The following is a 17,164-nucleotide window of genomic DNA, read 5'->3' on the forward strand; positions in this document are numbered from 1 at the left end:
CCCACAGAATGGGAGAAGATATTTGCAAATGACACTACAGATAAAAGACTAGTATCCAAGATCTACAAAGAACTTCTCAAACTCAATACACGGGAATCAAATAAACAAATCATAAAATGGGCAGAAGATATGAACAGACACTTTTCCAATGAAGACATACAAATGGCTAACAGACACATGAAAAAATGTTCAAAATCATTAGCCATCAGGGAAATTCAAATCAAAACCACACTGAGATACCACCTTATGCCAGTTAGAATGGCAAAAATTGACAAGGCAGGAAACAACAAATGTTGGAGAGGATGTGGAGAAAGGGGATCCCTCCTACATTGTTGGTGGGAATGAAAGTTGGTACAGCCACTTTGGAAGACAGTGTGGCGGTCCCTTAAAAAGTTAAAAATTGAGCTACCCTATGATCCAGCCATTGCACTACTGGGTATTTACCCAAAAGATACAGACGTAGTGAAGAGAAGGGCCATATGCACCCCAATGTTCATAGCAGCATTGTCCACAATAGCTAAATTGTGGAAGGAGCCAAGATGCCCTTCAACAGATGACTGGATTAAGAAGTTGTGGTCCATATATACAATGGAATATTACTCAGCCATCAGAAAGAACGATTTCTCAACATTTGCAGCAACATGGACGGCACTGGAGGAGATTATGGTAAGTGAAATAAGTCTAGCAGAGAAACACAATTATCATATGGTTTCACTCATTTATGGAACATAAGAAATAGGAAGATCAGTAGGAGAAGGAAGGGAAGAATGAAGGGGGGGCATAGACAGAAGGGGGGATGAACCTTGAGATATTGTGAACTCTGGGAAACAAACCGAGGGCTTCAGAGGGGAGAGGGATGGGGGATTGGAATAGGTTGGTGATGGGTATTAAGGAGGGCACATATTGCATGGTGCACTGGGTGTTATATACAAATAATGAATCATGGAACATTACACCAAAAACTAAGGATATACTGTGTGGTGAATAATATAACATAATAAAAAAGTATTATAAAAATAAATAAATAAATAAATCCCCCTGGAGTCCCCTTATCTCAAAAGGTTTTCTCCCTTCTATAATCCTGCTTCCTTTCTCTGAAGGACTCCATTCACAATTGCTCGCTGTCATGTATAAGGACAGATTCAGGTTTTATTTGGCTTCATGCTATATACTTTGGGAGATTGCCTCCAAAAAATATGAAATTACAATACAAACATAGTTACAAAAAAGAATGTTTTGGAGGTGATATTGGTGTAAGTGGTTAAGTAAGGAACTCCAAAAGTCCACCTTTCATAAAAGCAACAGCAGCAGGAAACACTGGGGAAAATGACAGAATTAACTTTTTGGAACTTTAGAAACTAAAAAATAACTTGTTTCAATCTAGAGAGTGCTTATTCAAAAAAAAAAGGCTGATTTTTGGTAAGAACAATGAGCTTTGTGACATGTTCATTTACACTAGTCTCATCCCTCACCCCTCAAATCAGTGGTAGACTTGAATAGACCTTATTTGTAAGGAATTATTATTATTTTTGACCAGTCTGGCTCAAAAGGCTTGTCTTTAACTTACCTAATTCACAACATGCCCCATGCTAAAGTTGCCATGGTTAGTAGGTAGGGGTAGGAGGTTGAGGATGGTGCATTTATTGAAAACATTCATAGGTAAATGTGTTAGTTGCTATTTTCAGAAGCAATAGATAACTTTTGGAGCAAACAATAGACTAACCAAAAAGCTTAGAAGGAAAGGCTAGGGAATGAAATGCTTTGGGAAGTAACAAGTTCGAAAAATTCTGAAATATCTTGACAATCTTGAAGGCAGCACATACACCCAGGACTGTGGGCATGCTCAGGGAAGACCTGAGAAGATCCTAAACTCTCACCTCTGGCTACCTTTGAAATCATGTGCAAGGAGAAAGTGAAGGCAGAGTTGTCAGCTGTCCAGAGAAGGGTTGAATGCATACCCCAATTAACACAGAGACCTTCTGTGAAGGCTAGATTTTTTGGTTCAAAGCATTTAAGGAAATATCTGCCTAATTATTAGCTGACTACTAAGCAAATGGAAAAGAGTCCAGTGACCACATAGGACAAAGAATACAGACTTTACAAAATTAGTTCAGAAAAATCACTAAACAATAAAAAAAAATAACTGCAACAGATAGAAACAAGAAATCTTGGGGAGGGGGTAGAATTGAATTTCCAAAGTTACCACATTATACTATTCAGAATGTCCAATTTCATCAAGAAATTATGATGCATACAAAGAAACAAGAAAGTATGATCTAGAGACAGGATAAAAAGCAATCAATAGAAACTTTCTCTGAGGAAACATAGGTGTTGAATTTACTAGACAAAAACTTTAAATCACCTATTGTGAGTATCTTCAAAGAGCTAAAGGAAATCAGTCTAGATAATTAAAAGAAAGCATGAGAATGATGTTTTATTAAATAGAAAATATCAATAAAGAGACAAAAATCATAAAAAGGAATCAAATAGAAATTCTGGAGTTGCCAAGGTCAATAATTGAAATGAGAAATTTCCTGGGGCTCCACAGCAGACTTGAACAGAAGAAATAATCAGCAAGCTCAAACATAGGTCAATTGAGATTTGTCTGGGAAATCTTGAAAGCTCCAAAATGATTAAGAGCTGATTTCTCATCAGAAACCATGGAGGCCAAAAGCCAATAGATGACATATTCAAAGTGTTCAAAGGAAAACAAAACAAAACAAAACTGTCAGCCAAGAATTCTATATCTGGCAAAATCATCCTTCAAAAGTGAGGGAGAAAATAAAACTTTACTGGATAACCAAACTAGCAAATATGCCCTACAAAAACATACTAAAGGAAGACCCTCAGGCCAACATGACAAGATACTAGACAAAAACAAGAATCCACATGAAGAAATAAAAAATACCAGTAAAGATGAGCCACCTGGATGGCTCAGTCAGTCAAACATCCAAATCTGATTTCAGCTCAGGTCATGATCTCAGGTTCATGAGATTGAGCCTCAGGTCAGGCTCCATGCCAGGAGTAGAGCCTGCTTGAGATTCTCTCTCTCCCTCTCCCTCTTCCTCTCCTTTCTCCATGCTCACTTTCTACCTCTGTCTCTTAAAGAACAAAAACAAAAACAAAAACTAAAAAAAAATAAAAAATAAATGAAAAAAAAAAACACCAGTAAAGGTTACTTTAGAGGTAAATATAAAAAATAATATTAATGGGTTTTTCTTTGTTGGTAACTTCTGTGCTTTCCTACCTAAATTACAAGATAAATGCATAAAGCAACAATTATAAATTTATCTTGATAGGCACTCAATATACACAAATGTAATTTGTAATCTTAATAACACAAAGAAGGGAGAGAAGAGCTGTACAGAGCCAATGTTTTGTATACTATTGAAATTAACTTGGTATTAATCCAAACTAAATTTTATAAATTAAAGTGTCAATTGTAATCCTCAGAGTAACAACTGAGAAAATAATTTAAAAATGTACGGTAAAAGAAATAATGAAGGCATTAAAAATAACACAAAAATACTTACTTAACACAAACGGAGGCAGCAATGGAAAAACCAAGGAACAAACAGTATAGAAAACAAATGTTAGACTTAAGACCTTCCTTATCAGCAATTACATTAAATATAAATGTATTAAACTCTTCAACTAAAAGACAGGTATTGGCAAATGAATGTTTTTAAATGATTTAACTACATGCTTCCCATATGAGCTGCAATTTAGATTAAAAAATACAAATAGCTTGAAAGAAAAAGGATGGAAACATATTCAAAGCAAACAGTAATCAAGAGAAAGATGGAGTGGCAGTACAAATATCACAGAAAAGAGACTTTAAGACAAAAATTATTAGGATCGTAAAGAAGGACATTATATGATAATAAAAGGATCAACACATCAGTAAGATGCAAAATTATAAACATGTGTGCATCTGACAAGAGACTCAAAATACATGAAGCAAAAGCTGATTGAATTGAAGTGGAATATAGAATGTTCAACAGGTTAAGTTGGAGAATTCAATACTTCTACCTTCAAAAACGCATAGAACAAGGCAGAAGATTAGCTAGAAAATAGAAGACCTGAGCATCACTGTAAACCAAGTAGACCTAAAAGGCTTCTATGGAACACTACCCCCAACAACAGTAAAATACACATTTTTTTTGAATGTGCATGGAACATTTTCCAGAGTAGTCCCTGTGTTAGGTGCAAAACAAGTCTTAATAAATTCAAAAATAATGAAGTTGTACAAATTATATTCTCAGATCACAGTAGAATGAAATTAGAAACCAATAGAAAAATTAATTTGGGAATTAGAAAATAATTTGAGATGAACAAAAATGAAAATATAACAAACCAAAATTTAAGAATGAAGAAAACAATGGAGAAAAAGAAATTGATAGCTGTACACACCAACATTCAATAAGAAGAAAGATCTCAAATCAATAAACTAAAATTCTACCCTAAGAAACTGTGAAAAAGGAAAACAACCCAAAGCCAGAAAAAGAAACGAAATAATAAAGATTAGAGCAGAGAAAAGTAAAATAGAGAGTAAAAATGGTATAGAAAATCAACCAAATTAAAAGTTGGTTTCTTGAAAACATCAACTAAATTGACATATCTTTAGTTAGATGGAAGAATGAAAAAGAGAAGACTCAAATTACTAAAATCTGGAACAAAAGCAGTATATCACTATTGATTTAACAGAAATAAAAAAGATGATTAGAGAATGCTATGAACTATTGTAAGTCAACAAATTAGGTAACCTAAAAATTCCTAACAAGACACAACCTACCAAAACTGACTCAAGAATACACAGCAAATAAAATAAACACAATAAGCTAGGAGCATCAGTCAGGATTTTTTTTTAATTTCAACAAAGAAAAGTCCACAATGAGATGACTTCACTGATGAAATTTACCAAATGTTTAAAAAAAATTACACCAAATCTTGTCCAACTGTTCCAAAAAATAAAAGAATAGGAAACACTTCCTAATTCATTTTATGAAGTCAGTATTGCCTGGTATCAAAGCCAGATAAAGACATTACTAGAAAAGAAAACTATGGGCAATATACATTATGAATCTTGGTACAAAAATCTTCAACAAAATATTAACATTCCAAAGTTAGCAGTACATTAAAAGGATTATACACTGCAACCAAATGAGATTCATCCCAGGAATGTGAAGTTGATTCAAATTACTAAAGTCAATCCATGTAATATACTATACTAATAGACTAAAAGGAAAAAAATCCACATCATTATCCAAACTGATGCCGAAAATAGACTTGACAAAATCAAACACACTTTTTTATAAAAACATTCAATCAAATAGGAATAGAAGGGAATTTCCTTACCTGAAAAAGTGCACCATCATTCTTAATCATTAAAAACGGAAAGCTCCCCACGTTAAGAACAGGAAAAAGATTAGGGTGTCTACTCTTGCCACTTCTGTTCAACATTGTGCCAGGAGTTTTTCCTAGAGAAATTAGGTAACAGAATGAAATAAAAAGTATCCAGATTGGAAAGGAAAAGTAAGATCATCTCTATTTGCAGGTGACATGATGATATTTAGAAAACTCTAAAGCATCTATACACACTCACACACAATTATTAGACCTAATAAATGAGTTCAGAAAAGTTGAAGTATATAAATTAATATTGAAATCAGTTGTATTTCTATGCATTCATAATGAACAATCCAAAAAAATGAAATTAAGAAAACAATTCCATTTATAATAGCATCAAAAAGAATAAAATACTTAGAAATAAATTTAATGAAGGGAAGTGCAAATCTCATACACTGAAAACCATAAAACGTTGAAAGAAATTAAAGAAGACTAAATAAATCAAAAGCCATCTTATGGTCATGGACTGGAACACTTAATATTGTTAGGATGGCAGTACTCCCTCAAACTGATGTACAAAGTTAACATAATCCCTATCAAAATTCCAGCTGACTTTTTAATAGGAATTGAGAAACTTATCTTAAAATTCAGATGGAAATGTAAGGGACACATAATAACCAAGACAATCTTGAAGAAAAAACACACAAAATTGGAAAAGATATACTATTATACCACTACAGTAGTTAGCACAGTACGATATATATTTAATAGCCAAACAACCTTGTAAAAAGAACAAAGTTGGAGGTCTCACTCTTTCCAATTTCAAAACTTACTATAGAGCTACAGTAATCAAAACAATATGGTACTGGCATAAGAATGGACATATAGATCAATGGAATATAATTGAGAGCCAAAAACAACCCCCTAAAACTAGGGTAAATTGATTTCAAATGTGTCAAGCTCTTGAATGGGGAAAGAATATTCTTTTCAACAGATGGTGCTGGGACAATTGAATATCCACATGCAGGATGATTTTGGACCCTTACCTCATACTGTATACAAAAATTAACTCCAAAATGTATCATGGACCTATAACTAGAGCTAAAACTATAACACTCTTGAAGGAAACAAAGGTGTATATCTTAGTGACATTTGATTAGGTATTTGCAAATACTGTATCTTATAGGGGCCCCTGGGTGGCTCAGTCATTAAGTGTCTGCCTTCGGCCCAGGGCACAATCCCAGAGTCCTGGGATCGAGCCCCGCATCGGGCTCCCTGCTCCACTGGGAGCCTGCTTCTTCCTCTCCTGCTCTCCCTGCTTTGTGTTCTCTCTCTTGCTGGTGTCTCTCTCTCTCTGTCAAATAAATAAAATCTTTAAAAAAATGTATCTGATAAGTTTCCAATATCCAAAATATATAAAGAACTATTAAAACTAAGTAATAAAAAGAGAACCCAATTAAAAATGATTAGAATTTGAATGACCCAATTTTTCCAAAGATACACAAATGCCCAATAAGCACATGCAAAAATCCTAAATATCATTAGACATTAGGTAAGTGCAAATTGAAACCACAGTAATATACCATTTCACATCCAAAAGAATAGCTCTCCTTTTTTTAATGGAAAATAGCAAGTGTTGGTAAGAACATGAAGAAATTTGAACCCTCAAACATATTTGGTGGGACTGTAAAATGTTGCAGACACTGTGGAAAACAGTTTTACAGTTCCTTAAAAAGTTTGACATAGAGTTACCATATGAGTAATTGTACTCATAGGTATATACTCAAGACAGTTGAAAACATATTCACACAAAAACTTATACACCAATTATTCATAACACTGTTATTCATAATAGCCAAAGCAGCAAAATTCAAATGTCTATCAGTTGATGAACAAATAGCAACATGTAGTACAGCCATACAATAGACTATTATTTAAGCATAAAAACGAATGAAGTATTGATGCATGCCACAGCATGTATGAACTTTGAAAAACATTATGCTAAGTAAAAGACGTCAGACACATAAGACCACATATTGTATATTCCTGTTTGTAGGAAATGTACAGAACGGGCAAGTACACAGTGACACAAGGTAGATTAGCGGTTTCCAGGAAATCAAGGAGGAGGAACTTGGAGGTAAAGGGTTAGTTTTGGGGGTGAAGGAAATGTTCCAGAATTAGATAGTGGGGATCGTTTCACAGCATTGCAAATAGTCTAAACACCACTGAATTTTACACTTTAAATTGTCTAAAATGGCCAATTTTTTGATAAATGAATCTTATCTAAAAATTCAGTAAATGAATAATAATTACTTTAGAACTAGAAAATTAATAAAAAGTAATAAATTTAAATAATATATAAGTAACAATATTTTTAAGTTGCCAGATATAAGGCTCACAACATCCAGAAATAATTGTTCATTTTGTTAATATATGTTATGTTTTTATATAATTGTTTATATCATTCACACATAAAACTATATAATACTTATGTATCATATATTCACTGCCTACTAGACCTCTAAAACTTCCTTTATTTTTAGATGCATACTCTTTGATTGCCTTTCATGCAATAGCAGTTTTATATTATTTTCCACAGACAGAATAGAAATAAATCAGTCTTTCTAGTATGATTGATCAAAATTTTAATAATGTTTAATAATTGATATTTGGGGTGAATCAAACATGCAACTCATATACAACATACTGTTTGGAGTACTGTTTCAGGTTTGGCCCTACAAACACAGAACTTCTGTTAAATTCTATTTCAAATGATTCCCCCATTAAAAAGGAAAAGAATGTATGACATGTTTGTAATTGTATTCATTGAACATTGAACATATTCCTATTAGGAGAAATAATTTTTCTAGTTTTGACTAAGCAGTAGTGAAAACCAAATACTCCATTTACAATTTTACATGCCTGATATTTGGAAACATCTCCTGCAGACTAGCTCCTTGCTCCATATATTTCAAATCTTATGCATCTGTCATGACTCACATTTGTCTTGTCCTCAACACATTTATATCATAACAGGCCTACACATTCACATCACAACAGCACATGATTTGGCACAGGAATGGATGTTCTGGGAAGTTCATCCTATAGTGGGACAGGTAGGAATAATTTAAATTTAATGATAAATAGAAATCAAAAAATAAATAAACCATAAATATAGTCCACTAAATCCAACTTACATGTATTTAGAAATTCAATTCTTTTTAGCTCTATCCCTCTATCCCTTTTGCTCAGAAGGCAAAGTCCTGGAGGGGAGTTTTCAGTGAAAGAGACAGTGGTCTTAACAGATTATGATTAACATGGCTTGCTTTGGCAAAGTTTACAAAAACGTATCTCATGACCTCAGGAACAAATTGCTGGGAGACCCCTCTGTGCCTAGAAAGGGGTTTGCAGAAGAGAGAGGCCCTGACATTTATACGTTAATTGCTTATCACTAGATCCATCTCTAGCCTGTTTCATTTTCTGTATTGTAGACTGCCCGTGTATACCTATTACTTGGCTGATACGATATCTAGGTGAATGTCTCCTTTCTTCCAACAGGGTTATATGCTTTCTTTTGGGAGTTGCCCACTCTGTTAAGAGTATGGAATTTCCAGACAAAGAAGGATAGTTTGGTCATGGGCACAAGACTAGCTTCACTCCTCTGCTAGACTCTCAAGATCCATTTGTATTCTGCCTGTGTTCAAATTCTGGCTCAGTCGTTTACTACCTCTATGAGGTTGACCAAGTTACTTTAACCTACCTACGTCTTATTTCCTCATCTGAAAAATAAGCACTGTTATATCTGAACTATATACTATACCATTGCTATGAAGAGTACATGAAATAAATTATGTTAAGTACCCAGCATAATGCCTTGATTATAGTAGGTGCTCAGGAAGGGGCAGCTCTTGTTGTTTTATCCTTATGGTTACTTTATATTTGTCAGAGCCTCCCAATTGATTTACTCAAAAAGTTAAATTGTGAGCTCTAAAAGTGGAATATATCAAATGAATCGTCTTTATTTCCTCTATACTTCGTGTTCCTTATGTAGAATAGATGCATTGTAAATATTATGGAAGAGAATTGACAGAATTTGCACAAAACTCTCATATGCCCAGCTACAAACTTCAGGAAAGAGCCCCGCTACACTTTCCCAACACCAGTTGCACAGAAAACCTTCCCTCTCAGGGGGTCATTCCCTGGAGTGAATTACAATGTAAAGGGTATCACCTATTCCTCATTACTAATCCCAGCTCTGCCATTACTAGTTGTGCTGCCTTGGACAAATGACTTTGCCTCCCTTTCTCTCAACCTTTTTATCTGAAAAGTGGGGATAATAAGTTTCTATTTAATGGGGTTGTTATAAAGATAAAGTGAGTTAATACACACAAAGCTCTTAGAAAAGTGCTTTATAGAGAAAATGTTTAATAAATGTAACTACTATTAGTCATCACCAAAATATTCCAGGCTCTGTGCTAGAATTTGAGTTTTCAGAGCTCAGGAAAATGCTACCAAGCACCATTCTCTGGTGGGCTGTGTGACAATCTTTCTCATTGTTTTTATACTCACTTTCAACCTTTGTTTACTATTTTTCGCCTCCAACCTCCACATAGAACACATGAGGCTTCTGGCTGGTTCTCCTGTTTTAATGACGGCTCATGAAGGTATTTACTTGCTTTTGAAATTCTTCACTCTCAACACCTGAATAAACTTTAGATTTGGTAAGATAAGCTGCATAGGAATCCATCCAAGGAATTTAATGAGAGGACTTAACAAAAGCTAACAGACCACTTCAGATTAATGCTCACCATATGTAAATGTGTGTCTTTCCTCTAGTGACTGAAAAGAAACACGATTAAGAGGAAAACTTGAGTATCTGTGCTGAAGATGTTTGTAATGTGGGTTTAATTTTAATAAACATTTTAGTATCTTACTATAATTTTAATGAACTAATTGTCCTTAAGAAAGAGTAGGGCATCACATTAGCTTGCAAAGTGAATATTTTCATATTCTGCAGCACCAGGTTATATTTCCAAGCACAGTACATCTTGTCCCTTGGATTTTTTTTTCCCCTGTGACTTGAGATGGTCATTGATCTACATAACCTTTAAAGCTTATTCCACGTAATCCATTTTTGATTTTAGGATCTCTATTAACTGCTAGTTCTTTTCAGTTTTTGCATTTGTTTCTATTAAATGTCAGTGGAAACAGCTAAAACCAAATCTGTCCACACCTCTCATTCTTAAAATTATTTCATTGATTGGTTCATTTTATTCATCTCTTTATGTGTTTATTTAAGCACTGAAATCACATTGTGTCAAAGCATGTAGTCTTAGCCAACTCTAGTGAGACGTCAACATCAACTGAAAGGTGGCAGTCATCTGACAGGTACAGCGATTTCTAGGCCAGGGTGATCTGAGTCATGCACAGATCACGTGCTTCAATGTAGTCATGCCCCCAAATTCATTTATTGACTTACCATGGGTAAATCTCTTGCTTTTTTGAGCTGGGGCATCATTTGTTAGAAAGATAAATGAGAGTAATTAAGCTTCAAGGCCATAAGTGTTCAAACTTTTTGGAATTAGTGAGCTATTAAAATGACGAAGTATCTGGCTCTGCCTAGGTAAGCCATGGTTTCTTCCTCCTGCTCTACTTCTTAGAGTGACCTCCACAGGCTTTCCTAACAGTACATGCTGTTTCTGTGAGGCCAAATATAATCCTTAACTTAATGTTTATTTATCTATTCAATTAAATAAACAGACTAGCTGCTGATCAGCCATCTCTTCAAGAAAAATAGCAGTTACCTCTTTCTACAAAGTAGATCCTAGTTTGTATAACTTTTTTTTTTCTTGAAAATACAACAATTTTTTTTTTTTTACTTTTCAAGCCTTTTAACTTTCTTAAGAGAAAAAAGATCTTAGCCAGAATCAATAAGTATGAACAGACATGAGAGAAATACACTTGACTTGTATTTTCCTTTCTAAATGTACTCTTAAATTCCATGTAGTTTAGCAGATTCTGGGTGCGAAAATACCACAGTTACTGGGAGTTTGTGAATTATCCCTATTTGCTTTTTTTAATTCTTTGAGCTCCCACAATGCATCAGGGAACTTCACTAAGCACAGTGTTGTACATAATTCCCCTGGCCAGTACTCTTGCATTCTAAACTACATAGATATTATTTCACATTTCAGGTCTTTCTCATTATGAAACTTCTGTTTTGGTGTGCACAAAGTGAAGTGACAAACATTTTTACAATGCTATTTTTTTTTCAAAATGTGATGGGTTGCAAATATGAAGAAAATGTCAAGTGAGACATTATAGCATCTTTTGGGTGAGTTAAAGAGGTAGAACTTCAACAAAGCAGAGGACCATACTAAGAAGCATCATTATTCCTTAAATAGGATGTTCTAATTATAACCTCAGTGCTTTTATTATTTTATGAAAAGGTACTTTTAACATTATCCTAGTAAAAAATACTCCCTTAGAGTCTAATACTTCTTGGATTTAACCAAAAATCCAGCACAAATTTAAAAACATAAATCAGAAAGAAAATACCGAATGAATGAACTTGAAAAAATACTAAAGACAATTTTCTGGTAAACCATTTCCATGCTAGTGATTTTTCTATTTTTCAAAGGCATGCTCTGATTTCTCTAACTCTTCATTACCTTTCCAAATAATTTCCTTGTCAATTCTCTCCTATGAATTGACACACACAAGCATATGTTTTAAAAATCTTCCCATCTGATTGACCACATATTGAAGAAAGGAAATGCATAGTTTCCATTATTTAAAATATTTAACATTTAAACATTTTTGAAGTATTTGAAAGGTAAGTTATTTCAGAAAATCAGCATATTTTAACATTCGACATATCAGAACAAATTGGTTTTTCCCCCCATAATAATAGCATTCAGATGAGAATGTAAATTTCAGGGGACAGGAATTCTTATTGTTACCTGTTATAAATGCATCCAAAAAAATTGTAAATGAATGAACAATAGTTTACAGATTAGCAGTTAATATCACTCAGGGTCCTGCCTCTGTGAATTTACCCCTAATCTGATGCTCACTTAACAGGTCATTAAGTTGGAACAGAAATTTTCTTTAAGTCAACATTACTCCTTACCTGGAGCACAGCCAATAAGATACATTACTGGGCAAGATTGCCATTCATGATGACATGGATGGAACTAAAGAGTATTATTCTAAGTGAAATAAGTCAATCAGAGAAAGACAATTATCATATCATCTCACTGATATGTGGAATTTAAGAAATAAGGCAGAGGATCATAGAAGAAGAGAGGAAAAAATGAAACAGGACAAAACCAGAGAGGGAGACAAACCATAAGAGACTCTTAATCTTAGGAAACAAACTGAGGGTTGCTAGAAGGGAGGAGAATGGGGGAATGGGGTGGTTGGGCGACAGACATTAGGGAGGGTATATGTTGTGGTGGGCACTGGGTGTTGTGTAAGACAGATGAATCACAGACCCGTACCTCTGGAACAAATAATACATTATATGTTAATTTAAAAAAAAGGTCAGAGATGGTACTCTAAAAGATTTATGTATCCTTCCCTTTTTATGACTAATAAAGATTATTACTAAAAGTTTATTTTTAAAAAAAAAGATACATTGGGGGGCCAGACCCCTACTTGCCATCAGAAGCCAAGTTTTGCAGAATTTGTTGAATCAGCAAATGTAACTCTCAGAAATAGAAATCATATACTCAGTTCTAAATATAAGATAGTAATTCTTTTTTAGAAAAAAGTCCATTCTAAGAAATGACAAGGATTGTTTCTTGTCCTATCAATTATGTTCTTTCCAATTTGCTTATTCAACATCTTTCTCCCTGCTAACACTTTTTTTAACCAGCAAATAAATATGCTCAAACCACACCACCTTATAAAGCCCATCGTGCAACCCCAACTAATAGCCCAATTTTCTAGCTTTCACCACCAAGCGTCTTGAAAAAGTATCCTAAAAATTAGTGCCTTGACTTCTTTACTCCACTCACCTTTCTACTAATTACCACCTGACTTCTGGCCTCACCACTCAAAAAACAACTGAGGACCTCTTGGTTTTTACACACAATAAACTCTTCTGTGGGTTCTCTTCTTATTTGGCCTCATTGTAGTATTTGGCTTTAAAGAAAACTCTTTATTGAAAATTCTTTCTGATTTGTCTTACGTGGAATTATTCCTGCCTGTCTTTTCTTCTGTGTCTCTGGCCACCCTTTTCTCAGTTTCCTTTATGGACTCCTCTTCCTCCGTTTGCCCCTTAAATGTGTGCCATAAAGTACTACACATTATCTTCAGCTCCTCCATTCTACACACACTTCCTGGGGAATTTCATCTTTATACAGAAAAATGGATATAATGATGATTTCCAAATCTGCCTCTCTAGCCCAAATCTCTTCTAAGGAAATACTTTCCTGTTCCATCTAAGTAAATGGCTCATAATTAGCCCTAACTTGACATCTCCAAAGTAAGAAGTCTAAAGATCAGCCTCAACTTCTCCTTTTGCCTCCCCTCTCACATGTAATCCATCTCTGTATTCTGTCTTCCTCTTAAATATCACTCAAATCTGCCCTTCATTTTCTTCCCCAAGAGCAGAATCTTATTTCAAGCTATTTCTCATTGATACTACATATTGCCTCCTAAGTAGTCTCCAGTTTTCCAATCCTAACCTAACTGCTGTGAAGCCAAAGCTTCATGATTTCAGCATGATCCAGGGCAGAAGAAGAGCACCCCAGAATGAAAAAGAGTAACTTATCTAGAAAAAGTGTACCCTAAGACAACCTACACATTCCTCCCTAATTCTAGGATTATGAAACGTTTAGATTTGTAACTTGATCTCCTAAGTGATCCTACCTACTCGAGGTATTGTTCATCACCTAAGTTAGTATCTCATTGCAAGCTATAAACTTTAGAGTATAATTCATTTCCTCGTGAATTTGGTCAACAAGAGTCTGTTTCCTATAACATGACAAATTGATAACATTAAGCTTCTGAATGTGCAAAGCTTAGAGCCAGATCTTAGTGGGTGATGACTTATGCTAACTGTAGCAACCTCTACGGGCAATTTCCAGTGTGCAAATACCTCATAACTCCCTGTCTGACTACCTTGTCAGCTGGTCTTGGGCACATTGTGACTGTGGTATTAATGACAATATGCCATTTTTAGGGGCAATGAAAAACATCCTGTTTAATTATATTAACTCCATAATTTTCCCAGCTCTGAAACTCACAAATATTTCATTTTGTTTAAATCAAGGTGGATAAACATTGTAAGTGGGCTTGTTAGTATGATTCTTGGAGTAATCTGGAAACAGACCCTGTTCTACTCCTATAGTACTAAGCTCACGAATGTATCTGGCACAGCCTCTGTTAGCTTGAAGCCTGAGCATGATGGATGACATAGTGTTCTTTCCTAAGAGTATGTACCACAGTCTGTAATCATGTAATCTCTGGCAGTTCTGTAAATCCAAAGGTTGACAAAGGGCATCAGACAAAAATAATGTAGTCTCTATTATGCCCAGCCTAATCTATGTGCAGAATTACTCCAACCTGGAGTTTAGAGAGAACATGTTATGCTGCCAAATGGTCTCTTGAACTTTGAGCTTTCTCCTTTTTCATTATTTGAGTGACCACAGAAGCCACCTCTCTTCTTGCAGCTTCTGTCCTCAAAATGTTATTAGCCTCTCCCCACTCCTAGACTATTGTCTCACATGGATTCCTAAAAAAGAGAGTAACAAGAAAACATCCTGAACTTTGGAATCAAAGAGAACTAGGCTCAAGTACCAGCTCCATCTCTTCCTTACTCTTTCTGTGACTTGAGTGAACCACACAAGTTTTTTAAGATTCAGTTTCCTCATCTATAATGTGAGAATAATTATTTTCACCTCAAGGCATGTTACTTAGATAAAAGAGATAAAAATAAGTTCCACATATCCAGTGTTTTAGATGTACTCTTATATTTGGTCTTTACAACAATCCCAATATGCATATTATTATTTTTTAAAAGATTTTATTTATTTATTTGAGAGAGAGAGAGCATGTGTGCATGTGCAAGTGAGGGCCAGAGGGAGAGAGAATCCTCAAGCAGACTCCATGCTGAGCACGGAGCCTGATGCAGGGCTAGATCCCACCACCCTGAGATCAGTACCTGAGCTGAAACCAAGAGTCAGATGCTCAACCGACTGAGCCACTCAGGTGCCCCCATGTATATTATTATCATCATTTTAGAAACAAGAAACTGGCAAGTTAAGCAACTTGCGTAGTCACCAAGCCAGTAAAAGAGGAGTCAGGATTTGAATCTGGCAGACTGGCTCTAGAGACACTCAATAATCACACCCGCAATTACCATACTTTACTGCATATGCTAAGCATCTACTGGTTTCTGGTATATAGGAGATGTTAAATAAATGTCTCATTAGGACAAGTGCAATAACTCCTAGTGGATTTCTTTGCATCAGGGGCTACTCTCTTCCAATTTATCCTGCAAGTTTTTCCGAGTCAGCCCTCAAATGCAAATCTGATTCAGTCTCTAATTAAAATATAAATACAAAAAGATATATATTTTCCTATTGTTTCATGAAGGAAAAAGTTTGTACTCTTATCTATGCCATTATAAAGCTCTCCCCAATATGGTAATTACCTATCTTTAGAGAATCATCTTCTGACATTCTGCATCCCTGTTACACAACATACAATAGCCGATGACTCACTATATCTCAATACCCTTGGATAATTTGTTACCTCTGCTTGCCTGTTCTGCTTCTCCTGCTTACACCAATCTCTTATTCAGCCTGCCAGGTCAAACTCAAATTCTGTTCCTTTGCAAGGTACCCTTACTCCCTTGACCATGCCTCTCAGCCAAAGGCAGTCCATTGCCCCTTCCTCTGAACTGCATAGGAATTTATTTATACATACTAACACCTCAGCCACAAGATTTCATGTGAAATCTGAACATGCACATGAAAAATAAAAGAAATCCCATTTCTGATTTTGAGGGAAGGAGAGGTGGAAATGTGGATGTTCAAAAAAAAAAAAAATAAGAGCACTCTTTCATTCTTCCTAGTTCAAGGAGAGTAAACAGCCTTTTTATGTTTTCATATATCTTTAATGACTGGAGGCTTCCTGAAAGGAAATCAAGCTTTTTGTAGAGGGAAGTTACTGAATGAGCCTTTTGTGTTTTGTGGATTGATAAAGAAAGCAGACAACTCCCTGGGCGGCTGCCTGGCTTCAGCAAAAGCGTTAGTGTTTGCTTGCTCCTCAAAGGACAGATGCCTAAATTCACTCAGGCCAAGCAGGTTTGAATTGGCAGAACTGGAGAAGAAAGGGAGTACATATATCTGAAAGTTCCAGGCACTAAGAGTGATGGGGGGGGGCCAAGTGACCAAGCTTAGTAGGGAAGTTTGGACTCCTAAGGACTCCATCAAGTGAGAACTAGCAGCACTAGATTTAACAGGCAGCGCGTTGTGGTGCAATGTGAATCTAAGGCAACCATGGCAACATCAAATTCCCTACTTGAACGTGGCTGACTAATATACTTCATTTGGGGCTGTGTAAGGCCTGGGGCTTTTCAGTGATCCAGGTAAACCCAAGAGTGCAATAATAAACTTCTTGCCAGCAAGGCATTTGGGGTTCTCAGTTTTTATTTAATTTGAAAAAATGAAAAATGTGACACAGTTTGTATCATAAAGTATGAAACCTTTAAGAGTTTTATTCTGAATATATTTCAGTATTGAGGATGTCTTCGGTTCTATGTGCTTAATTTTCTAAATATCTCCTGAACACATCCATATCA

Source organism: Ailuropoda melanoleuca, chromosome 9 (genome assembly GCF_002007445.2).
Source record: "Ailuropoda melanoleuca isolate Jingjing chromosome 9, ASM200744v2, whole genome shotgun sequence".
NCBI lineage: Eukaryota > Metazoa > Chordata > Mammalia > Carnivora > Ursidae > Ailuropoda > Ailuropoda melanoleuca.